The 26,090-nt window shown below is 40.7% G+C and overlaps 1 protein-coding gene and 1 pseudogene across 4 annotated transcripts in view; both read left to right on the top strand.

Moving 5' to 3' along the window:
- The window catches only part of ELOVL5 (ELOVL fatty acid elongase 5), an 80,136-nt gene that overhangs the window by 21,229 nt on the left and 32,817 nt on the right, over positions 1 to 26,090 (top strand). The window lies entirely within an intron of this gene.
- On the top strand, positions 11,835 to 14,242 carry LOC105709597 (zinc finger MYND domain-containing protein 11-like; annotated as a pseudogene).

Genomic DNA, 26,090 nt, shown 5'->3' on the forward strand with positions numbered 1-26,090 from the left:
AGTTTCTAAAGTTGCAAGTGAGGTAGAAAGCTCTGTAATCTTGCCCTGCTGGGTAATGGTGCTGCATGCCTGTTGTGAGTGCCTCCTGCTCTGCTGGAAGCAGTGTGGGGAAAGTAGACCTTGGGTTCTTTCTGCTTTCTCGGGAAGGCCAGTATGGCTGAGTCACCGTACTTGCTGGTGCTTAGGGCAAGGCTTCTTTCCAGGCTGCTTTCCAGCCTCACAGTTATCCCACAGATATATAATGCCTCAAGGACTTAAATGTTAACCATAGGTTAAATCATTTATATTTGGGGTATGATGAGAATGTACACAGAGGGATCTGACCTAGTCTGGGTCTCTGTGGGAGGAATTAGGGAAGATTTCTCTGGTGTGCACAGATAGAGGGGAAGTGGGACAGGAGGGTAAGGGAGCTTTCCCCACGTGGGAGCTGCCTGAGTCCAGGACATGCTAGAGAAAGTGAAAAGGAAACGGGTGGGCTTGTGGGGCAGTGAGCAGGAGGGAGGGGGTCAGAAGTTGGGCTAGGGAAAGCAGGTGTGGGCCTGGGCGTGAAGGGGCCTGTAAGCCAAGTGAGGGATTGTAGGCTGTATCCAGAGAGCAAGGGGTCAAAAGGCTTCAGGCAAGAGTGGCCCCATCGATTTTGGTGGTTAAAAAGAACTCAGGTGCAACGTGGAGGTGGTTAGAAGGGAGCACGAATGAGTGCCTGAAAGCCAGCTGGGAGTCCACAGGAAAGAAAATGGGCCTCAGTGGTACAGCTAGGAAGAAGTGGATATTTATAAGATGCTCAAGGGAATAGCCTCAGCAGGCTAAGAGATGACTGAGTTATTCTGATAACCTGTCCCTTCTGTCTACTGTGTCCTTTCACACCTTCATATCTCTTCATGCTGTGCCTTCTGCTTGTAATATCCATCAACCATTCTGCCTCCTAGGCCTTCCACCCTGTGAAGTCCTTAATAACCTGGCCAAATGCCACTTGCATGAAGTCTTCCCCGATGCTGTGTTCAGAGTTAATTCATTTAACAAATATTTATGGAGCATCCACATTTTAATGTGCTTTAAATCATTGCTGACTTGGTTTTCTGGTCGAATGGAATGTTTTAACACGTGCCAGCCAATTAACGTGGCTGCTTAATAAGTCAAGGTAAAATTTGAGACACTCTTCCAGGCCTACCTAGTGTCACAATTTTTCCCAGATTGTGGCAGCCCACTCCCGCCTCCTCTTCTTGAGTAGCGGTTTCCTTATTTCCTTTCCCTGTTCCTTGGTCTACCCAAACCTACCAGTCTCTTTTGTGACAGTTGAAGTCCCCTTCCTCTGGTGAAGCCTCTCCCTGGCCTGGATCTCCCTCCTGAGCACAGCCCTTGGCTCTGTGGCTCTCCATCTCTGACTGGGTGCTAGTGGGATATTAAGTTTTTATGTGAGTCTAGTTGTATTGGACAGTTAGAGACTCTGTCAGGCTCACTGCATCCAGAAGAGTGCTTATGAATACATAAATATCCACAGGGTGGGGCATCACATCACCTTCATGGTTTTCCGTAAATGATAGATAAGATATGAGCACTTTTTTAAAAAACGACATTTGGACATAAGTGTCAGATGTTTGGCTTATGACTTGGTAATGGGTATCTTAAGCCTAGAAGTTGTGTTTTAGATTGAAGAATCATACATGATTCTCCTTGGCTGTATTTATCTATAAATTGTCCTGTCCTTGGGTAGGACATCTAGACACATGTGAAGTGGCCAAAGTGGCCATTAGTCAATTGAGTGTGAAACGTAGCATTTTGGAGAATAAATTGTGGAGGAACTTCCCTGAAACCTTACTAGTAGGTTAGGACATTCATGTTAGAGAGTGGGTCTAGGGTATTGGACAGAGTCAGGGAGACCAGGTGACTTTGATCACAGTGCTAAAAGTCTAGTCTACCTTGTTTCAGTCTAGTTGGAAGAGGGTTATCAGTGTCCCTAAAGAAAGTCCTTGGCCTTGGGTTAATCTGTAGGCCCCAATTAAAGAAAGGTGGATACTTACTTATGCAATATTGCCCTAGGCCTTTTCTAGTATTTCGGTAAGTGTCTTCTGTCAAACCTCAAGCAAATTCTTTTCCTTTTTGATACACTTTGGAGATGAAGACATTCTGATTTTTTTTTTTTAATGATAGCCCATTCCTCTGGTTTCTTTCCCAATCTTAGACTAACTAGTTATTCCAGACACATTGCTGTAGACCAGTATTCTGCCCTCTTTCCTGATTGTTTTTCTTTTTGAGACAGGATCTCTGTCTTGTCCTCAGGCTGGAGTGCAGTGGTACCATCTTGGCTCACTGCAACCTCACCTTGTGGGCTCAAGCCATCTTCCTGCCTCAGCCTCCTGAGTAGCTGGAACCACAGGCACACACCACCACACCTAGCTGACTTTTCTATTTTTTTGTAGAGATGGGGTTTCTCCATGTTGCCCAGGCTGGTCTCAAACTCCTGGGCTCAAGCAGTCTGCCTGCCTCAGCCTCCCAAAGTGTTGAGATTACGGGTGTGAACCACCATGCTCAGTCCCCATTCTTTTAACTCTACTTAATCTATGTTTTTAAATGTTATTTTTAGTTATATAAACTTATGTAATCAATATCCATAGAGATCTGTAGCTGATTTTCTTTTTTTTTTGAGACCGAGTCTCATTCTGTGGCCCAGGCTGGAGTGCAGTAGCACAATCTCAGCTCACTGCAACCTCTGCCTCCCAAGTTAAAGCAATTCTCCTGCTTTAGCCTCCTGAGTAGCTGGGATTATAAGCGTATGCCACCATGCCAGGCTAATTTTTACATTTTTAGTCGAGACAAGGTTTCACTATGTTGACCAGGCTGATCTCAAACTCCTGACCTCAAGTGATCAGCCTGCCTCGGTCTCCCAGAGTGCTAGGATTACAGGCGTGAGCCACTGCGCCCGACTCATAACTGATTTTCTTAAATGCTGAATATCTCTATTTTAAAAGGGATATGAGAAAAGCTTGTTACTTGTTCTGACTCTAGAAACTAATACTGGACATGGTAGAGCCATTTCTCTTTCCCTGAAGTTTCTATTTATAGAGACTTTTTTAGTCATAGCTTCACTAAAATCATGTTATCACTATTTTTGCTTTTATGTCATTTCTGAGCAGGCCTACTACCCGAGAATTAACATGACCTCGTTTATCCCGTTTCTAGGACGCCAAAATCTGATGATTCATTTGAATGGGGAAGAAAAACCAAATTAAGTGTCACATAATCATTGTAATTAATGTAACTGTTGACTCACTGACATTCTATTTTGTACACCATTTTCTTCGCTTTAGGTTGTCTTGGGCATAAAGTATTCCTCGCCTAAATCTTAGACAACTACTTGGGACCCAGTAGTATGTTACAGGTATCTGTAGGTTGCCAGTTTGATGCATTTTTCTATTTTCCTAGCAAAGTTAAATTTAGTCTAATCTCAATACGAGTGACAGTTAAAAGTGCAGGTTGTGGAGCCCAGGGTTTGAATCCAGGGTTTGAATCCCATTTTCCACCAAATGCAGGCTTGGTAACTGAGCTTATTGAGAAGATGAAATTAAATAGTGTATGTGAAGTGCATGGTATGATGCTTAGCACACATTAAATGTTCAGTGTTAGCTACTGTGATGATTATCCTTGGTGTGTTTCCTATTTTTAATGGTGTTACAGTCCTGAAGCAAGGGACTCAATAAAGGAAGAATATTATGGTTTCATAATGAAATCCTCTTAACTCATTAGTGAAGCATTACAATCTATAATGGTGCAAGCTTTGTTTGATGCTGGAACAAATTAGGCCAGAGTTAATGCCATTTCATCCTATTAACCTTGGATAGCTTATCTCAGTGCTTGCCCAACATTTAGCTGGTGGAGTCTTCTTTTTCAGTGTGATGTAATTCCCAGATAGTGGGCCAGTTGTTCTTGTGAGAATTTAACGCCCAGGTAGGAATTGGTTGATTCTAAATGGAAGCTGTTGTGTTTTATGCTGTTTGTTTATTCTGGGTGTGGTGATTGAGCCAAAAAGTGCAGGCAAGAGGACTCTTTGGGGTTTCTCATTTGTGTCCTGTGACATGCGTATGAAATCTGTCTGTGAGCAAGTATAAATATTTTTCCAACTGCTCACTTAGTGCCTCCACATGGGATTGGAAAAATCAAGCTGTTTTATGCTGCTTTATTGACAATAATACTAATAACATAAACCAAATTTGGCTGACTCAGCTACTGATTAGCAAAAATAGCCTGTCTTCTGCAAAATGTTATATATATGATTAAGGAAACAACTAGAGGAGTCTTCTTATTTCAAGTTTTTTTTGTTTTTTTTTTTTTGAGATGGAGTCTTGCTCTGTTGCCCAGGCTGGACTGCAATGGCGTGGTCTCGGCTCACTGCAACCTCTGCCTCCCAGGTTCAAGTGATTCTCCTGCCTCAGCCTCCTGAGTAGCTGGGATTACAGGTGTGTGCTATCACATCCAGCTAATTTTTATATTATTAGTAGAGACGGGGTTTCACTATGTTGGCCAGGCTGGTCTTCAACTCCTGACCTCGTGATCTGCCTGCCTCAGCCTCCCAAAGTGCTGGGATTACAGGTGTGATCCACCACACCCAGCCTTCAAATTTGGCCTTTTAAAAGGTATTTTTGTGCCCTTCTCACCAGAAGTGGATTTTCCATTGTTTTACAGGGTTTCTATAAAGCTGTGGATGGCTTTGTAGATTCAGTTTTCTAAAAGACAGTCCATGTCCCAAGACAAAATAGCAAATGAGCTTGAACTGTGCTTTAAAATCCATACTTGTTCTCAAGGATTGCTGTTGTTTATGTGAAGCGTAATACTTCTTAGAGGTTTCAAAAATTGGTAACTAGACTGAGCTCCTTGGTTTGAGGGGAAGTTTTTGTGGAATGCAGACAGTTCTGTTTACTATATTCTAATAACCTGAGAGAAAGTAAGTCTCCTAACATAGGTGACCTGTTAAAAAATAACAGCTTATGTTCACAAATTAATCCTTAGGCAAGCACACCACACACAAAATTTGCCATTCACTTTTCTCTTACCAGTGTTAGCTGAAATGGCTATTTACACAAATTTTCAGTATGTATATTTAGTGTTTATTTGTATTCAGCTGTTGGGATTTCTGTATGATTTCTATTTCTGACTTGTATAGTGTTTTATATTAGACTAAATTAATGAAGAATTTTTTCTTCATGAGATTGTCCAATTATGGCAGTGGTGCAGTTATATAAGCTGTTTACATAGACCTTGCAAGTGGGAACATTAATAGATAAAAGTGTTTTGAAAACGAATTTTGCAGTGCATCCTAAAAGACTGGCCAATTTCTGGGAGTTTCACCCATGGAAATACTTAAATATATAGCTGAAGTTTTATGTATAAAGATGTTTTTTGCAGCATTATCTAAAAATAGTGAAACCTTGGAAACCTTAAATGTCTAATATTGGAGGAATAAATGAAAGTATTTATATAAATATTGCTCCAAAAGTCGAATTACGTTTGTGAAAATGATTGCTGGCAGCCTTTGTTCAGGTAAATGATCCAAATGCAGAACTGTGGATGGTTGATGCACAAGACACCTGCAGGACTGACTGTGCTTGTGGGATTTAACCCTCTTGTCACAGATAACGTTACTGGAAATAACTCAGCCTCCTGAGTAGCTGGGGTCACAGGTGTATACCACCACTCCCAGCTAATTTTTTGTAATTTTTGTAGAGATGGGGCATGATCTCGCCATTTTGCCCAGGCAGTGGAAGTATGTGCTTTTTTAAAGCATAGAAAAAGATAGAAGAAATAAAATTGTATTTATTTATGTAAATATATTTATGTAAATTTATATATGGTAATAGCAAAGCTCCATGCTAAGTGTGCTACACAAACCATCTCATCTCGTTAGATATTCTCGTTATTCCCATTTGAGAGGAATATTCCAGGTGAGGAGATTGAGGTTTACAGATATGTACTCGCCCAAGATCACTCCACTTAATTAGAGATGGTAGAAGGGATGATATGGATTCAGCCACACTCTTGGTATCTTTTTGTTTTTACTTCAAAATGAAGTAAGTAATTTTTCTCTGCTTTCCATATTTTCTATAGTAGACATCATTTTACTATAGAAAAAAATGTTATTGTAACATGAGCAGGCAGTAAAGTGTGGTTCAAGGGGTAGGCTCTGGAATCAGTTGGCCTCCTCTCATTGTAACCTTGGACAAGTGACAGTGATCTCTGCCTGAGTGTACTCATCTGTGAGGGGGCTGGCATGAGGACTGAGGTTATCCTTGAAGATATACGACAGAAAGATTAGCACGTAGTAAGGACGGAGTGAGTGTTAGTTGCTATTATCATTATCATGATCTCAAAAGAAAAGAACTTGAAAATAAGGCAGCGAGGTTAGGGGAGACCCATCATTTGAAGTAGCGGGCTGGATTAGGTTTTAAATGGTTATCTGGTTCTCCTGGAGAGACGTTAATGTGATGAGAGAAGTCACTTTGAAAAGCTTCCTTATAAGCATTCAGTCATTAGCAGACCATTTAGTGAAGGAAATAGCAATTTGCTAAATAATTCAACCTCCTGAAGTGTGTTACAAAGCTGGCTTAATGTTTTCTTAGGACAGCAAGAATACATAAGTCCCTAAACAAATGTGTGGCGTAGGTCCTAGCTTAAGGATGAACTTCTTACATTTAACACTGTGAATTTAATGTACAATTCATCTTTCTTATTTTTCCCTATAAGAGAACATGTCAATACAGTGAATTTTCACTAATTTGCACTCCACTAATTTAAAATCTATGACATGCCTCCTCTTCCAACAGGCTATGAAACATATATATGAGACTATATAATCAATTTATTAATAAAATTAGTAAAGTGGTGAAATTCTAGGTGAATAGAACTTTCCATATTCTCTTCTTCCAGTCTGCTTGCCACCCCTCCACATGCCCACAGCCTCCATGCTTCCTCACTCACCACATGGCACCCCCCTCCAGGGTGCAGCGCGAGAAGCCAGGAGCTTGGACTCCCTCCTCTCCTTCATCTTGCCCACCCTGGACATCTCTCCTGTGTGGCTCCTGCATTCCCTCTCCTGCTGTGCCTTTGGAGGGCCCCCATCTCTCATCTGGGCTCTTGCAGTCCTTTTTTAACCAACTTGATGCTGATCTCACCCTCTTTTTAGCCTCTTGCCCCTACTCTCATCCCTTCTTTACCAACCCTCCCAACCTCCCAGTTTAAAAACAAACTCTGAAGCTTTTACCTCCTTCTCCAACATCATTTTTCACTTTTTCACCTCTGCCTTCTGTCCAATCCCCACTAGCAAGCCTTAAACATTACTCTTCACAGAGCTTCACCTGACCCACTGGTCCCCATGCAGAATTGAATGCTCTCTATTCATGCCCTTACCCCACCCATCCTTTTCTCCTGTACATACTTTGTCATGGCATGTCAATCACTTGATTACAGTTATTTATTGTTTCTCCTTCCCTTGCTAGAGATCTTTGACCTCTCTGAAGGCAAATTTGTGGTCTTGTGGATTTCTGTATTTCCAGTGCCTGTGACAATGTGTTAAATGTATGTTTGATGAATGTTTGCTGCTGATGATGATAAAAATAGCTGCCACAAATTGAGGTGTTTATACGTTGTGCCAAGCACTTCATATAATTTTATGATCTCATTTAATCCTTTCAGCAATCCCATGAGGTATAAGCATTATTGTCCTCATGTTTATGAGTTGGGAAGCTGAGGTCTATGTAGATTTAGCAGCTTGCCCAAGGTAATATTGCAGTGTATGCTATTGCAGTGTAGTTTCAGAGCCTAGAGGACTCTAACTCAAATTACACATATTACAGATTACATATTTCTCATAGAAATGGTGAGAATCTATAGTCCTATCGGTGCCACTTCATTATGAGTTAAGTAGTTTAGGGCTGGTCTGGAGATCTGTCCGCCACTGACAGCTAGGGTTTTTAACTTGAGGACTACTGGTATTTGCGGGACCCTGTAAATGTCAGTCAGTTTAATCCAAACTCTCTGTCATTTTGAGACAGAGAGAGTTTCCCTTTTGCTTTAATCAGGTTTTCACAATTAATGTAGAACTCCCAGAAGTTTAAGAACAAGTAATGTAATGTTTTTCCAGAAAATTATTTTTCAAATGCCAGATGACTAATTTCATAAAATGAAGATTATGTGTTTTGATAACTTGACTAAATGAATGAAAACGATTCATCTCAGAGACTAGGTTTCTTAAAAGTGAAAATTTTCTTTAGACCCTATAAATAGTTGTTCCTTTATCCCTTAAATGGAAAACTACCTCTCTGTTACGGACTGAAGGTTTGTGTCCCCCTACTCCCTATTCATATTTTGAAACCCTAACTCCCAAAGTGATGCTATAAGAAGGATGGGGCCTTTGGGAGTTAATTAAGTTTAAATGAGGTCATGAGGGTGGAGTTCCTATGATGGGATTAGTATTTTTATAGGCGGAAGAGGGACCAGTACTCTCTCCACCCATCCCCATGTCCCCAAGTCCCCAAGTCCCCAGGAGGATATAGCCATCTGAAGCCAGGAAGAGGATCCTTATCAGGAGCCTAATTTGCTGGCACCTTGATCATGGACTTCCTAGCCTCCAGAACCCTAAGAAGTAAATGTTGTTTAATCTAGCAGCATGTGGTATTTTCTTTATAGCAGCACAAGCTGGCTCAGACCCTCTCCTTTTCTCCTCCAGCCCAGTTGCAATTTATTAAATTGTTCATGTATATGAAAAAAATCATTGGAGAAGAACATAATACATTTTAAACATGTCACTGCTTCTGTAGTTACATTAATTTTCTTCAAATAATTGTTTTCATTGAATTCTGCATAGGAATTATGTGGTAGCTTTTCCAAATCTAAATAGGATATTATGTACTATTTTATAATCCATCCTCTAGCTCCCAACCAGTAAAATGTTCTTACCTTTCAAGAGTGTGTGTATGTTAAGCTGTTAATTTGTGCTGATTTTTTTTCTTTTAAATTTTGTTTCTTTTTCTCACTCAAATTATGACACAGGATATCAATGTCTGTGTTTTGAAATGAACTGAAAATATGAGTCCTGACTGGAGGAATAGCTAGATTTCTGAGCTGAAGGGAAAGGACCAGGTTCTCTGTCCTACCACTTGCCGTAGTACCTTAAACACATTTGGTGCTCAGTAAAGGCACATTGTTAAAGGATTATATATGCCATTTTACAATCTCAGTTCTTTTCCTAAAGTTCTCATGTTTGACTTCTCCAGGAATGCATGTCTATAATTTCTATACAGGAATAGGTATTTGTTTCTCCTTCACTATGTCCTTAATTTTCATTTTGGGACCTGTTGGTATCTCTCCCTTGGTGTTCTGGCTGTAGGTGGGCACTTAATTGACTTCATGTTAATTTGATCACTGGCTTTCCTTCATTTTGTTATAGCTAAATGCCTCTATGACAGCCTAGAGTTGAACATTGGAACTTGGAGAGAATTGAAATGAAGGAAAAATCATATCAGCCAGTTAAAATACTCAGTTACATTAACTTGACTTGCTAAAATCCTTGCAATTCCACTAAAACGTAATCACCTTAGGACCTAATTCCCAGTACTTCACCTTTAGTGATTGTCAAGGAGATTTTAAACACAGTGGCACATTTGTTGAAAGTAGCACTAGGTAAAAAGAGGAAAAGCATTGCCAAGAAGAGATCTAATCTTGCTGGAGAATTTCCAAGGAGTGTAACAGAAGAAGTCACCTCAGCCTTTTCTGGGAAACATCCACTGTGCTCTGAAGAGCTGTGGGGGTTGAACTCTTTGCTGATGACAGGCAGCAAAAAGCCCAGAGCAGAGCACAAGTGTGGCATCACTCTCCAGTAAACTACAGTCACATGGTAACTGCACATTGTAAAAGTGCTGCTTTAACCCTTTTTTGTTTCTCAATGCATTGACAAGAAAATGATCCAAAAGATGGAAGAAAGCAGAGTTATTTGTTTTTATAATATGGCAAACTTTTAGTTTTCATTTTCAAAAACATCTGGAATCTGACAATCTAAAACTAAGTTTTCAGCTGGGCATGGGTGCTCATGCCAGTAACCCCGGCACTTTGGGAAGCTGAGTCAAGAGGATTGCTTGAGCCCAGGAGTTCAAAACCAGCCTGGGCAACATAGTGAGATCCCTTCTCTACCATTTTTTTTTTTTAATTAACTGGGAGTGGTGGCACATGCTTATAGTTCCAAGCTACTCGGGAGGCTGAGGTAGGAGGATTGCTAGAGCTCAGGAGGTCAAGGCTGCAGTGAGACGTCATTGTGCCACTGCACTCTAGCCTGGGCGACAGAGTGACATTGTATCTCAAAAATGAAATAAAACTAAGTTTTCTATGTTCCATGTATTAGGAAAATGGCAAGAAAACTAATTGCAGGAACTTATATAAAGCAGTGCAGTCATAATAGATTTATAGACTTTTATTCCAATGATCTGTGCCTACTCATCTACAGTACTGTGAGATTTGGAGTTTATAATTCTCACTCTGAAATACCTCAGGATCACAAAATGCCTCTGAATCATCAAAGATTACATTTTATTCAGGAGGATTTTGTTTGGTGTCTTTCATGATTTTCTTGCTGTTTGACAGCAGTTCTCTTTGTGAGATGTATGATTCTTTGAAGTGAATTAGATCATTGAGTTGATCAAAACAGTATCCCCATCACCTGAGTAGTCTGGGTAAATAAATGTTACTGGGAAGCTTCATCAGACTACTGTGAAAATGAGTAGTTGGAACACCAGTGTTTAGGTAAAGCCTTAAACTTTAGTGAATGGAGTCATAGTTCAGACTATTCCTTTCCAACACAAACCTTCTTTTACAGTTACAGGTGCCAAAAAAGTCACACCACCACATGTGATTGTGTTGGGGAAGTTGATTGAATTTTAAAAAATCATATAGTCTTGTTGGTTTGCTTTTCTCATGGTTGTGGATTTTTTAAAAATTGAACATTTTGAGAGAATTGTAGATTCATATGCTGCAGTTGTAGGAAATAATACAGAGATCCCAAGTACCCTTTACCCAGTTTCCCCCAGTGGCGACATTGTACAGAACTGCAGCACATTATCACAGGCAGCATACTGACATCAGTGCAGTCTAGATACAGAACATTTCTATCTGCACATGTGGCCTTTATAACCACATCCTCTTCCATCCTGCCTTCACACCCTCTGTAACCCCAGACAACTTGTTAATATCTTTTCCATCTTTTTTGTCATTTCAGAAGTCTTTATAAATGGATGGCTCTTTTCTGTTAGCTTAATTCTAGCGATTCAGGTTGTTGTGTGTATCAAGTTTTTTCTTTTGCTGAGTCATGTTCCATGGTGTGGATGTACCATGGCTTGTTTTAACAGTTCACCTGTTGGAGAGTATCTCAGTCGTTTCTAGTTTTTAGTTATTACGAATAAACCTGTGAACATTCGTGTGCAGGTTTTTTTGTGAACATAAAGTTTTCATTTCTCTAAAATAAATGCCCAATAACTTCATTTTAATTATGGCATGATATTTAATTATATTCCTTTACTATAATTTCTGTAGCAGGTTACTTCTAGATGGATATTTAAAGGCTAACTACTCTTCAGTTTTTGTTACAAATACCACTGTTAACAATCATAAGACACTCTTGGACCCAACTTTCCCGGGCGGCGGCGCCCAACTTCCCGCCAACCGCTCCGGCCCCGAAGGCCCGTGGCGCCGCGGGGAAACGCGAGTAAGTGCGGGTGGCGGGGCCCTTCCAGCCCTCACCCAGCGTGCACGGCGCGCCGGACGCCTCGCCTCCCTGGCCTGGGCGCCACTGCAGCGTTCTCTGAGCTAAAGAAGTAAACAGGTCATGGCACATTTAACAAAAAGACGACAGGCGGACACAAAAGCTATCCAGCATCTTTGGGCAGCCATTGAGATTATACGGAACCAGAAGCAAATTGCCAACATTGACCATGTTACAAAGTATATGTCTCGAGTCCACGGTATGCATTCTAAAGAGACCACCCGTCAGCTGAGCTTAGCTGTGAAAGATGGTCTTATTGTTGAAACTCTTAACAGTGGGCTGTAAAGGTTCAAAAGCTGGTAAGAAGGATATTGGTTGCCAGGAGATGAGATTGACTGGGAAACAGAAAATCATGACTGGTATTGTTTTGAATGCCATTTGCCTGGAGAGGTGTTGATATGTGACCTGTGTTTTCGTGTGTATCATTCCAAGTGTTTGTCTGATGAGTTCAGGCTTAGAGACAGCAGTAGTCCCTGGCAGTGCCCAGTTTGCAGGAGCATTAAGAAGAAGAATACAAACAAACAGGAGATGGGCACATACCTGAGATTCATTGTCTCCCGCATGAAGGAGAGGGCTATAGATCTTAATAAAAAGGGGAAGGACAATAAACACCCGATGTACAGGAGGCTGGTGCACTCAGCTGTGGACGTTCTGACCATTCAAGAGAAAGTGAATGAAGGGAAATACCGAAGTTACGAAGAGTTCAAAGCTGATGCTCAACTGCTTCTCCACAATACAATGATTTTCTATGGAGCAGACAGTGAGCAGGCTGACATTGCTAGGATGCTATATAAAGACACATGTCGTGAGCTGGATGAACTACAGCTTTGCAAGAATTGCTCTTATTTGTCAAATGCTCGTCCTGACAATTGGTTCTGTTATCCTTGTATACCTAATCATGAGCTGGTTTGGGCTAAAATGAAAGGTTTTGGGTTTTGGCCAGCCAAAGTCATGCAGAAAGAGGACAATCAAGTTGACGTTCGCTTCTTTGGCCACCACCACCAGAGGGCCTGGATTCCTTCTGAAAACATTCAAGATATCACAGTCAACGTTCATTGCCTGCATGTGAAGCGCAGTACGGGTTGGAAAAAGGCCTGTGATGAGCTGGAGCGTCATCAGCGTTTCCTGTGAGAAGGGAGATTCTGGAAATCTAAGAATGAGGACCAAGGTGAGGAAGAGGCAGAATCCAGCATCTCCTCCACCAGTAATGAGCAGCTAAAGGTCACTCAAGAACCAAGAGCAAAGAAAGGATGACGTAATCAAAGTGTGGAGCCCAAAAAGGAAGAACCAGAGTCTGAAACGGAAGCAGTGAGTTCTAGCCAGGAAATACCCACGATGCCTCAGCCAATCGAAAAAGTCTCCTTGTCAATTCAGACCAAGAAGTTAAGTGCCTCTTCACCAAGAATGCTGCATTGGAGCACCTAGACCACCAACGATGGCGTGTGTCAGAGCATGTGCCATGATAAATACACAAAGATCTTCAATGACTTCAAAGACCGGATGAAGTCGGACCACAAGTGGGAGATGGAGCGCGTTGTCCGAGAAGCCCTGGAGAAGCTGCATTCTGAAATGGAAGAGGAAAAGAGACAGACTGTAAATAAAGCTATAGCCAACATGCAGGGTGAGATGGACAGAAAATGTAAGCAAGTAAAGGAAAAGTGTAAGGAGGAATTTGTAGAAGAAATCAAGAAGCTGGCAACACAGCACAAGCAACTGATTTCCCAGACCAAGAAGAAGCAGTGGTGCTACAACTGTGAGGAGGAGGTCATGTACCACTGCTGCTGGAACACAACCTACTGCTCCATCAAGTGCCAGCAGGAGCACTGGCACGCAGAGCACAAGCGCACCTGCCGCCAGAAAAGATGAAGCTGGCCCTTCCTGGAGTCACCCCGATGATACTCTTTTCAACACAGCGGTTTTTGTTTCCAAGAAGCCAAAATTGTTTAGAATTTGCTTCCCATTTTGCACCAGCCTTTAAACACTTTTCGTGAAGAAATTTTGCACAGTAGTTTAAATCTTTTGTTAATGCTCCTCTGAAGTTTTTCAGGGGGTAAAAGTAACATCAGTGGAGGGTATTATTTTAAATAAATTTTAATTGAGAATTTGTTGCATTTTCAGCAAATTTTAAAACATTTTTAGGTTTTACAGAGATTTTAACCTTTAAACAACAGATCTTTAAAAAACAGGTGAATACAAGTGAGTTTAACAAAGAAACATGTAGAATAGATCTGAATGTAAGAACTACAGAACTGTTTCAGAAATAAAACATACTACCTTGATGTGACATTTTTTTCTTAACCTTGTTGAGCTGGTTTTGTTCAGCTTAATTTACTGTTCAAAGGCATTATCTGTTGGTCACACCAGTGGATATATGATTGAATTTAGGGAACAGGGTTGACACAGCAGGGCGAGTCCTGCATATTTTTTCTTAAATATTTCCCAATTGGGTTTTTCATTATTTTCAATATATAACTTTTGTAACAAATTATTAACTTTGATCTTGTAGTTTAAAATTGCAGGGAACTGGGGTAATCTTTTACTGAGCTGGATCTTAGAGAAAATGAATATTTAAATTTTAAAGTTTGCACATTTCATCTTTGTCCTAACATGAGTGCTTGTAACAAAATAAACAAAAACAAAAAGCCAAAAACTACCTTTATCCATATGTGAAATTATAGATGAGGCATACAAATTTGTTTAATGCTTCCCTTCCCTTCCCACATATCATCTCACTGCCTATTACCTGGTGTCACCTTGTGTATCGTAAGTTAATACTAAAAGAAGAGAAAGCACTTAAGTTTCACAGAAGCCGTTATATTTGTAGAAATGGGTCATTGCCTACTAATGAACCCCATCACTGTACACAGAATGAAGAATAATGCATGTTAATTTCCTTGTATTAAAGATGCTGTGATTTGTAAAAAGTGTATTTTGCGGAATGTCTGGATTAAGAAGCATTACCAATAGGAATGGATTGATCGTTGAATAATGATTTTTTTTAATACATAGATATATAAAATATAGCCAGGAAAATGTAAATTACTTTTCTTTTAAAATATCTCACAATTTTTGTGTTTTTTTAAAGACTGATCTTAGACCAAGTCAAATTCCCATTTATCATTAGTTATTTTTTTTGAGGTTAGAGAAATAATTTGTAAATATTTATTTAGACCTTTGATACTTATTAAAGCAATTACTCACAGTGGAAGTGAAAGAATCAGGAGAAAAGCCTTTTAAAAAGTTTTCTCCAGGTTTGTCAGGGTCACTCTAAAAAAAAAATGTAACTAAGTCTTCTGTGAAATATCATCCATCCAATCTCAATGCTGTTGCAGATGGTGGTGACACAAGTTAATTGACAAACTACTGCCAAATGGTGCACAATATTTTGTAAAAAGTACCCAGTTGCCCCATTTCATACAATGTACCTGAATTATGCAGTAACTTGGCATCATCATTCCCTCCTTGTTGCTGTGTAATTAGTCAGTGTTGCCACAGTGTGTGGCGCTGAGGAACGTGTCAGAACCGAGAACACTTAACCTTCTTTGATTGTTTTTCAGGTTTTAAGAACTTCGATCCACCCCTATGAGAGCAAGTAATTGTGGAAATATTTTTGGTGTAATCATTCCAGAGTATGTAATATTTAACTGATAGCTGCATGAAAGTGAGGTTCATGTTACTTTGGCTTTTTTGTCTCTGTTGACACGGTTGCACATTTCCAAGTTACTACAGCGTGAAAACTGTGTGTTAAAAAAATTAAAAAGATTGTGGCCTGGTTTTGTAAAAGTTTTAGGTAAAATTGCAATTGATTGTTTTAGGAATCATTATTAAAAATTTTCTGCAAATCACAAAGCTGTATCGAGGTGTTGAGCTTAGCCACTATGCACATTGTAATTCATTGTGGCTGTCCAGTTCTATGATGCATCCTGGCATTTTGTAAGCCGCTTTGACTAGCAATATATAGATTCATTTAATGTGTTAACATTGGTTAATAAATGTATTTTTTTTTTTTTTAAAATACAATCTTAGTGCACATCTGCTTTTATTTCCTTAGTATAGCGTGCTAGAAGTGGGCTTGAGTGTATAACATTTTAAACCTTTTTTTGAAGTTCATCTCCTTTTCTTAAAGTTTATTTTCAATTTTTTAAGTATATCTAATTCCAGAGCATTGTCATTACCTTAGAAAGAAACATCATAAACAGTATCAGTGACTTCCCATTCTTTTGTTTCCCCAGCCTCTGGCAACCACTGATCTGCCTATTCTGGACATTTCATGTAAATTGAATCATCTATGGCCTTTCATGTCTGGCATCTTCCACTTTGCATAATGTTTTCCAGATTCATTCATGATAAAGCAAATGTCATATTCCTTTTAATGACCGAATAGCATTCCATTGTATGGATGTACCACATTTTTATTCATTCATCAGTTGATCGACTTTTGGGTTGTTTTTACTTTGTGATTATTATAAATAATGTTACTGTGAATATTTGTGTACAGGTTTTGGAGTGAATATATGTTTTCATTTCTTTGTGTATATACCTAGGGGTGGAATTGCTGGGTCATATGGTAATTCTGTGTTTCACTTTTTGAAGACTTGCCAAATCATTTTCCACAGCAAATGTACCATTTGATAGTCCTGCCAGCAGCAAGTGCCTGAATATTTCAGTTTCTCCATATCCTTACCAGTATTTGTTACTGTCAGTTTCTACGATTATAGCCACCCCAGTGGTTATTACATGGGTCTTTTTTAAAAACAGCTGTTTTAGCAACACTGCCTCACTTACCTACCAGGTATGACAGCCCTAGGAGCACTGTTTATGTTGAAGTTTACAGTGGTGTCAGTTGGCCGTCTCTGGGCTTCTGTGGAAGACAAAATTGTGCAACTGCTTACCTCTCCTGCCAGAGCACCGGACTTGGTGCGAAGTTCTGTGAAGAGCCCACCCAGTCACCTGTCATCTCATTTAGCCACATTCGAGAGTCTGCTGAGGTGCAGGGGGAGTTACCAGTGTCCTTTGTGGACTCAGTTGTTATTTTGGAACAGAAATTTGCAGAATCCTTTAAGCTGAAAATTTTCCATGCTAGTATGTATCATATGAATAGCAATTGTTTTTACCCTTTCACAGAAAAAAAACCCAACAGTCTTTTCTGTGTGTAATGTGAGATAAAGCCTGGGATGTTCGTGATTTTCTTTTTAATAGGTGACAGTTTGGAATTCATTGCCGATCATAAGCTGCCAAATAATAGCTTTAAGATGTACTTTTAAAAATTAACTGTGTAATTGGCTGGGTCCATTGGCTCATGCCTGTAATCCTAACACAGGCAGATTGCTTGAGCCCAGGAGTTTGAGACCAGACTAGCCTGGGCAACAGAGCGAGACCCTGTCTCCAAATTAAAAAAAAAAAAAATCAACTTGTGATCATTGTAAAGGCACAAGTTTTGGACCAACTACAAATTTAAGTAACTTACCTTTGTGAGCTACTTAATAGTAAGTAATGTGATTAACTCTTCCTGGTATGCCCAAAAATTTTTTGATTTTAGCACTGAAAGCCTTACATCCCAGGAAAACCTCCCCCTAAAAAAACAGGACAATTGGCTACCCTAAGCCATATAAACCTAGAGTTAACTAACTAGCTCTGTTTGTTGTTTGAGCAAGTTACTAAAAATCTCTGAACTTTAGTTTCCCCATCTAGAAAATAGGGATAATTCCTTACTGCGTCTTTGAAAAGCTGGGTGCACCGTAGGCTCTTAGTAAATGCTAGATCCCTTGTCTCAGGCTAGTAACAAAAGTGTTGTTTTGTTTTCATAACCAAATTCTATGCTTTAGACAATAATAAGCCTTTACACTTCTCTTCCCAGTTTCAGTTAAATCAAGGGGGGGAGCATTTATATTTTATTAGGCCGTGCTTATAATTGGTGCCTGGATTATGTGTAGTAACCAAAAGGAAGGCTAGCAAGGGGAAGGAGAGTTGACTTGTAAGAACCTCTTCTTCCAACTTCACTGAACTTGTTGATTTCTAAGCCTTTTATCTATTATTAACAAATTAGCTGTGCATTTGCCAACTTAAAAGGCAAAAACATTTACTATTTCATATGTTTTCTGAGGGTCAGGAGTCCCAGCAAAGCCTAGCTGGGTGGTTTTGGCTCAGGGTCTTTCATGAGGCTGCAGTCATCTGAAGCTGACCAGGCCAAAGGATCTGCTTCTGAGCTCATTCAAGTGGCTCTTGGTGGAAGGCCTGCTTCTTGCCATATTTTCCTCTCACTAGGACTCTTCACAACATAGAGATGGCTTCCCCAGAGCTAATGGTTCTAGAAACAGAGACAAAAACATGCCAGCTGACCAAGATAGAAGTCACAATATCTGTTATCACCTAATCCCAGAAGTGACATACCATCCCTTTTGCTGTATTCTGTTAGTCGCACACACAACTCTGGTTCACTGGGGAAGGGCACTACATAAGGGTGTATCAGATGTACCAGGATCTTTGGGGGCATCTGAGACTCTGCCTCCCATAGATACCATATTTACTTGAAGAAAGCTTGAGGTCATATAGTCTAGGTAATGAAACTAATATAGTAGGAAGCAGGTCAACTTAGAATTGATTAAAATAGAGCCAGAGCCCACATTTCTTAACCGGTGTTCAGGTTCTTCCTATCACCCACCTTGCCTCCTTCTAAGAAATGTGTGAAATTGCCCTTGTTCAAGCATGTGCCGTGATTTGGCGGCAGCAGCCTCTCAGCAGTGTTCCACAGTGCCCGAGATCAATATGATGAATCAGGTAGCTACTAAATCCCTTCTGTGTTCCAAGAACAGCTGCTAGGGATTACAGGGAGTGAGACAGATAGGTCCCTTGTCCTCAATGAGCTTTATAGACTTGGCCACTGTTGACTCCTGGTAGTGGTGGTGTTAGGGATCTCCTCTACTGACAATAATTTTTCTACAACAGCATCCCCCAAAAAAGAGCTTACCATCCACTTTCCCCAACTGGTGGAATTAGAGGAAACGGGGAAATTGCAACAGAATTTGTTGGAATAAAAAATAACTTGTCCTCGAGACCATCATCCTAGTCTAGGCTCTGTCTCTGTAATACAGTATATGGATACTGTCTGGGTGATAAAAATTAAAGGGTGGCAGGAGATTTTGTAGGAGTCCAAAAGCTCAATTTATATATATAGCAGTGGTTCCCAAAGCAGGCTGTTTCCTAGAATTACCTAAGGAACTTTTCAAAAAGATGTTTCTCAGCATCTATTGAATTAGAATTTCTAGGAGTGGATCCCAGAAACCTGTTTTTAAAGCTGTTAGGTGATTTTAAGATGCAGCCAGATTTCAGAGCCCATTGATATGAAACTCTAGAAAGTCATTCATTCACTGATCCACTCATTATTCATTCATTCACTCATAGTTTCAATGAGCAATCAACAGTTGGTCAGGCACAGATCCAGGCACTCTAGAGATAAAATAGGAACACCAGAGGTTCTGCCCTTGAAGAACTTAGAGCCTAATGGGATGTGCACAGATGAACAGATAATTACAGTATAACATAATCACAGCACTTAAAAAATAAGCCTGTAATTTTATCACTGATTGAGATACAGTAGAAGTGATGATGAGAGTATGAAAATGAGGTCGGGGGGATTGCCACCCCTTACTTCCCATCTAGGTCTTAATTACAGAGATTTTTAAGAACTGTATTACCAAACATCTTGGGTGAACAAAATTTTTTTAACTTGATCTTATTTTAAAACCACATTAGTTCTGTATCTTTTTCTCATAAAACTATATGAATTCAGGCAAAACTAACATGTGTTGTCACCATCTTTTATGTAAATACATGAAGATGTCCTCTTGAGAGACTACGTGGGGTATTTTAAGAGTGGTAGGAAATAGTGTTCGAGACCTAGTTCAAATTCTGACTCCACCCAAGCTCTGTGACCTTTGGCAACTCAGCCCCCTTTTCAGTTATGGTAAATGAATAAATTTATTGGCCATCTACTGTATGCTAGTTGTCAGGAGTACAAAAAAAGGCTTATCAGATGCAGATTCATTTCTGCTCTGTACTTAGGTTGGGGTAGACACTGGTCTACTCTTCTGCTTACAGAGAAGTCAATAACCAGCATCTTCTTGACATTCCAGAGGAATTTAGGGTCTTTTACAAATCCCCAGATTCACAAGAATCATTATGGCATGTGAGTCCATGCCAAATAGAGAATAACAGAGCTGTGAGGTATAGATGTGAGCACGTTTCACTGCCCATGGACCTTGCAGGGAACTCCAGTTTATGCCTTAGCAAAACTCTCCCATAAACAATGAATATGAAATTGATCATTGTCAAAGGTCTGATGATGATAATGTAATGATGATAATAATAGAAACAGTTTTACAGCATTTGCTGTGCCACATACTAGGCTAAGCATTTCACATATCTTAACTCATTTAATCACATGAGGAAGTTAATGTAATTACCCTCATTTTACAGTCTAATAAACTAAGGCGCAAAATGTTGAGTAACTTGTCCAAGGTTGCACAGCTAGTAAATGGTGAAGCAGGGATTTGAACCCAGGCTTTCTGGCTCCAGAGTGTGTATTGCTAACCACTACCACCCAGAAGTGGTTGAGCCACAGATGTCTTCGCCCACAGCTTACTAATTTGTACTGTGGTAGAGGTCTTGTCTGTCTCTGTCACTGTCCTGTTCCTCACAAGCAATACTGCTTGACCATAGTAGACACTCATTAAATATTTGTTAACTCAGTGAGTCAACTGCTTTTCAAATGTCTGGTAGCACGAAGAGCAGTCATTCTGAGAATCACTGGACGCACAGAAATAAAACCAGTCACGAGAATGACTGACTCCTGCACTTGATGGCTTTTTTACCTTGTTTCACTACAGCCTTGTGGGCATTAATTAGTTACTGTCAGCAAAGTTCTGTGTGAAGGTAGAGTTCTAAGTCCACCTGCAGCAATTTGGCCTTCACCCACTAGCAAGGAGTGTTGTGTGTGTCCTTTTCCAAGTAATAGTGCTTCACCCAATTAAAAGTTTATCACCATTTCTTCTTCAATTTTCGAAAGAAAACCAAGTTGGCAGCTTTAAGATGGTAAAACTCTACAAGAGTAATTTTCTACCATTGTGAACCTTTTTCTGAATGCTCGTTTGTTGTGTGGATTGTTGTAAGTGGTCTTTGTCTTGACTCTGCGGAGAACTGGGGGAAGAACTTTGAACTTGACTGTACATTCCATTCTTTAGCTGGAATAAGAATTCCCCTAGAATAAAGTTCTAAAATCATGTTACTCTCCCCCTACCAACTGCTGAAAACATTTTCTATATCTGAGTTTTTTAAGATCAAGTGTATTTATGTATTGCCTTTCAACACTAGAATACATGTTTGTCTCCCAGTGGGAAAGAAATTCCCTTGAATGTTTAAGGTGTGTTTGTGTGTGTGTTTTTGTTTTTTATGGGCTCACACCTTATAAGTGTCTTTACTGATCGTGTAGTAGATGAGAAGAGAGCATCTCCGTTAGAGTTCCAGGTAACTAGCACTGAGAAAGTTTTCCCTGAGGAAATGCCATCTGTGTCTAGGATTTAGTCCGTGTTTTAGGATGCTGCCATTGTGGGCTCAGGTGTGCCATTTTCTTTTGTAATGACAGGTGTATCTCCTTATTTATAGTATCACCAATAGAAAGTTATTACACTCACAGAACAAATCAGAGTACTTGCTCTTAAAGAGTTTGGACTCTAAAGAGTTGCAGAGTTTGTTCCCATAATACCTGAACACAGAAGTATCTCAGTTATAGAAAAGTTGAAATTCCTGTATGCTAAATGAGGCGTCAGGACAGCAACAAGAGGGGCAGCGGAGTGGAGGTAGGCTTCGTAACACCTAATCTGGGCCTTGGAGAAAAGGTTGGAAATGATGGCAAGAGAGAACAGGGAGGAAGGACCACAGATAACAGCCACTGCAGTGACTCTCCAGTGCGTTAGAAGAATGTCCTCCAGCAATGGTTAAAAAGTGCTTTTTAATTAACTAGTGGCAGCCAAGGAGCAGGAAGTAGAGGCTTCTCTTTTGACCCTAAACTCACTTTTGTACAACAGTTTGATTGTTGCAACATTTAAAATTTTCCCTTCCAGTTATCCATTATACCAGAATAAAGTTTTTCTGCCTTCTTCAACTGTGGAGCTAACCTGTGGCCATGCTTTGTAGAACATATGAATGCCCCAGTTTAGCAGTTACTCATCTAAAACCCCAAATAGGACTGTGATTTTTTCCTCTATGTATAATATATGGCAGGAAAAAGTGACTTTATCAGAGAATTGCAAGAGTTTGTTTTTTCCTTAGGATGGAGGTTAGAAAGTATAGGAATTCTCCAGTGGGGGGAAAAGAGAATGGCATAGATTCAGAGTGTTAGGATGACAGTACACAGTCAGATGTACCATTGTTGGTGTGGTAGATATTTTTGAGCCAAGATTTAATCCAGAGTTATCATTTATTTAAATGCCAACACTTTCACGGGGATTCTGTTGTCAGGTTACTCTCATTTCTTTTTTTTTTTTGAGACGGAGTTTCGCTCTTGTTACCCAGGTTGGAGTGCAATGGCACGATCTTGGCTGACCGCAACCTCCGCCTCCTGGGTTCAAGCAATTCTACTGCCTTAGCTTCCCAAGTAGCTGGGACTACAGGCTCGCGCCACCATGTCCAGCTAATTTTTGTATTTTTAGTAGAGACGAGGTTTCACCATGTTGACCAGGATGGTCTCGATCTCTTGACCTCATGATCCACCTGCCTCGGTCTCCCAAAGTGCTAGGATTACAGGCATGAGCCACCGCGCCCGGCCTAAGTTACTCTCATTTCTAAAGCTGGATAGTATTTGGATGTTTTTCCTTTATGGTCTTCATGACAACATTTTGTATTTTAACATTCCTGAGCAAGATGTGGTTTTATTTGGGAGCTGATTTTCCCAACCTAGAAAATCCTTTTAAATTCAAGAATCAGGGTTGTGACTACCAAATTAAAGCACCGTTTAATTTTTCATTTTGTGTAATTGGCTGCCAACTTGAAGAATGTTCCCATGCCTGCCTAACACAAGTTGACTAATAAAAGTAATGGATAGGGGCTGAGCACAGTGGCTCACGCCTGTAATCCCAGCACTTTGGGAGCCGAGGCAGGTGGATCACCTGAGGTCAGGAGTTGAAGACCAGCCTGGCCAACGTGGTGAAACCCCGTCTCTACTAAAAATACAAAAATTAGCCAGGCATAGTGGCAGGCGCCTGTAATCCTAGCTACTTGGGAGGCTAAGGCGGGAGAATTGCGTGAACCTGGGAGGCAGAGGTTGCAGTGGGCTGAGATCATGCCACTGCACTCCAGCCTGGGTGACAAGAGTGAAACTCTGTCTCAAAAAAAAAAAAAAAAAAAAAAAAGTGATGAGAATGAGAGAAGAGAAAATGCAAGGAAATCTCAGTCAGACACCTTGCAGCACATGGGTTTGTGAACTCAGCTGACTCATTTTTAGGTGAACAATAACCATTTAAAAAAATAAAGCAGGATATGATGAAGTTAAGCTAGACAATAGCTAAATTTCTTCAATAAACACATTTTTAAACCAAAAGGAATGTGACTTGACTGATTTCACAGGAAAGGGAGCTTTCAAAGCAAGCTGACTGCTGCCTTAGAAGCCAGGCAACCCAAGACTTGGCCCTAAAAAGATCTTTACTGCATTAGAGTCAGCAAACAGCCTGGTTGTGGGTTTAGGAGATAAACTTTTCTTTGATATTCTTATAACAGCTCTTTACTACAATAAATATTTTTTAAAATCTAGATACCTTTTAAAATAGATTTGCCTTAAGATCCCAGTACTTTTCCTTTACTGGGCAGCTTTCTCACTCTCGCCTGCTCCAGGTAGAAATGGCCAAGATGCTTAATATTTGCACTGTCCATGAGACTACTTGTGACTGTGCCTTCTCCTCATTAACCCCAGCCACCTCCTTCCGTTGTTGCCACCTACCCCTGTTCCCTCATGTTCTGTTTTCCTTGGGAGCCAAGTGGAAAGGAGGAGGAGGGGGACTGATTTGCTGTAAAGCTTATTGTATTGTCTTTTTTCAAACATGCTTCTAGCAACTAGTTTGATTATTCATTCAAAGTGAGCGCTAATGTTGACTTAACCTCCCACACATGATTCACCTGGGCATCTACTGCTCCTGGAGGGAGTTCAGCAGTGGACAGACAAATTTTCCACATGAGCAGGACTCTCTTTAGAGCTTGGTTTTTGCACTTTGTTCTGCTCATGTTAGCATTTCCAGGTTTTTGTATTCCAGGCTGTGGGTAGCTCCAGTCTTTCTCTCGAATTCAGGCCCAAGGATCCTAAAATTCTGAAACACTTAGTGTAGTACATGGGGAAGGAACTAGCCAGGAGCACAGAACTGATCTGAGGTGGTGAGGGTGATTCAGATGAAGGTGTGCTGAACTCCCTCACACTCTCATGCTCCTTTGAGCTCTGTCTTTAAATACAGGGTAGTTTATAAGAGAATGATCAGCTCCAGTCAGTGTTTTGTAGTGAGATACTTAAAATGAGACACAATTATAATATAGTTGCATGGTTACCAAAAACACTCCAGAATTTTATAATGGGAAGTGGCTTTTTAAACTAGGAGTATCTTTTGGAAAATGTGCATTAAAAAGAAATTCTTTAAAATTGGTTCTAATTTACCTGCCCGCAATCCATTTTTACCGTCATTATTTTCTGTATGTGGCTCATGAACTAGTGAATAGCTTTGGGAGACTGTTTCGTTGGGATTTTTTTTCACTGGGCCCTATTACTACTCCCTGTTATGACCAGTAATTCTCAGAAGCCCCCTAGGTTGAATGCGGGTCAGAGACTCCTGGTTGAAGAGGATGGGAATCAATGCTTTGGCTTGGTGTCAGCGCAGTCTGGTTCCTGGGACATGCTGACCACTCCCAGCCCTGTCCATTTTCCTGTCAGTAGTGGGAGACCAGCCAGATCAAAGAATAGCTTATTCTTTTGCTGCATGTAGGACCAAAGCTCCTTTTCCATGGGGCCTAGTGCCTGGGCTTGGTCCCTGCTAGTACAATTGTACAGAGCAGCTGTGTTCCCACGTGGCCCGGCTCACCCAGGCTGCCTGTAGTGTGATTTGGGTTATTGAGAAGTTATGTCATTGGCCCACGTAGCTCAGAAGATGGGAAACCGCACCAGTCAGGCCGACTGCAGACCTGGCAGTGTGATTGGGCATCTTGTGCAAAGTGGGTCATGCCGTTCTCATAAATCTGGATTACTAGGCAAAGTGTCAAGAGTTTTGCATAGCCCTGTGCCTCCCATTCGTTTAGTACAAAAGAGTATAGCTCAGCCCACAGACCACTCAGCAAGTGCCCAATTTACTTAACAGGGCAGGCCAGCCCAGCTTGGTGATAAAGAATTCATTTGCCGAGACCTTTGTACTGTTCATGTGGCATAGCAGATGAGGCTCAGCAAGGAAGATGAGACTGAAAAGGGCACGTTGCTGGCAGTAGGGCTGCAGGCAGGAGGGTTAGGGGATGGTGGCAGTGTGTGCAGTTAGGATTGGCACCTTCTTCTGTTCCCAGCCTGTTGGCCACATGCTCTTTGCAAGGTGTATCTCGTAATTGACCTCTGTCTATTGCTGAGCAAGGCCTGGGCACCAGGTAGGGCAGGGAGGACAGAAGGCCTCCCATATTGCAGCTCATTCCTATCCTGGCCTCTGATCCTTGTGCATGCCAGGCTAGCCCTGGCCCCAGGGCCATTGCGCTCATTTGTGCCTCTAAATGGAGCACCCTTTCCCTTGGTAGGCATGTGGCTTGCTGTCACCATTCAGGCTCTGCTCTGTTGCCACCTTCTCAGGCAGCTTTCTCTATATTTTCAAAAATAAATTCCCACTCCATGATTGCACCCCTTTATTCTGCTTTATTTTTTCTTGCTAAGTTATTTTGCATATCATATCATATGTGTCTTTCTTTCTGCATTTAATATATGTTTATGATCTTTCTCACCAACCTGCAATCCCAGGGCTTTCAGGCCTCCATGCCTGGCTTGTGGTAGGCTTTTGGTAAGTGTGTGATATGAATGAAAAGGGAGTACATGATTTTGAGGGACACTGGTTATGTGGCTGCCTTGACAAACATGACATTGGATTGAGTAAATGATGAAGCTTTTGGTGAAGATGTCTTTTAGTAACCTGTGCAGAAACAAACAGTTGTCTGAGATTACAGTGTATGTCCAGTTGTGGGTGTGGTAAGGGAGAGTTTGGGGAAAATTTCACGTGTCAGAGTCAGGCCCAGAATC

Source organism: Aotus nancymaae, unplaced genomic scaffold (assembly GCF_030222135.1).
Source record: "Aotus nancymaae isolate 86718 unplaced genomic scaffold, 86718_ANA_hifiasm-v0.15.2.pri h1tg000040l, whole genome shotgun sequence".
Classification (NCBI taxonomy): domain Eukaryota; kingdom Metazoa; phylum Chordata; class Mammalia; order Primates; family Aotidae; genus Aotus; species Aotus nancymaae.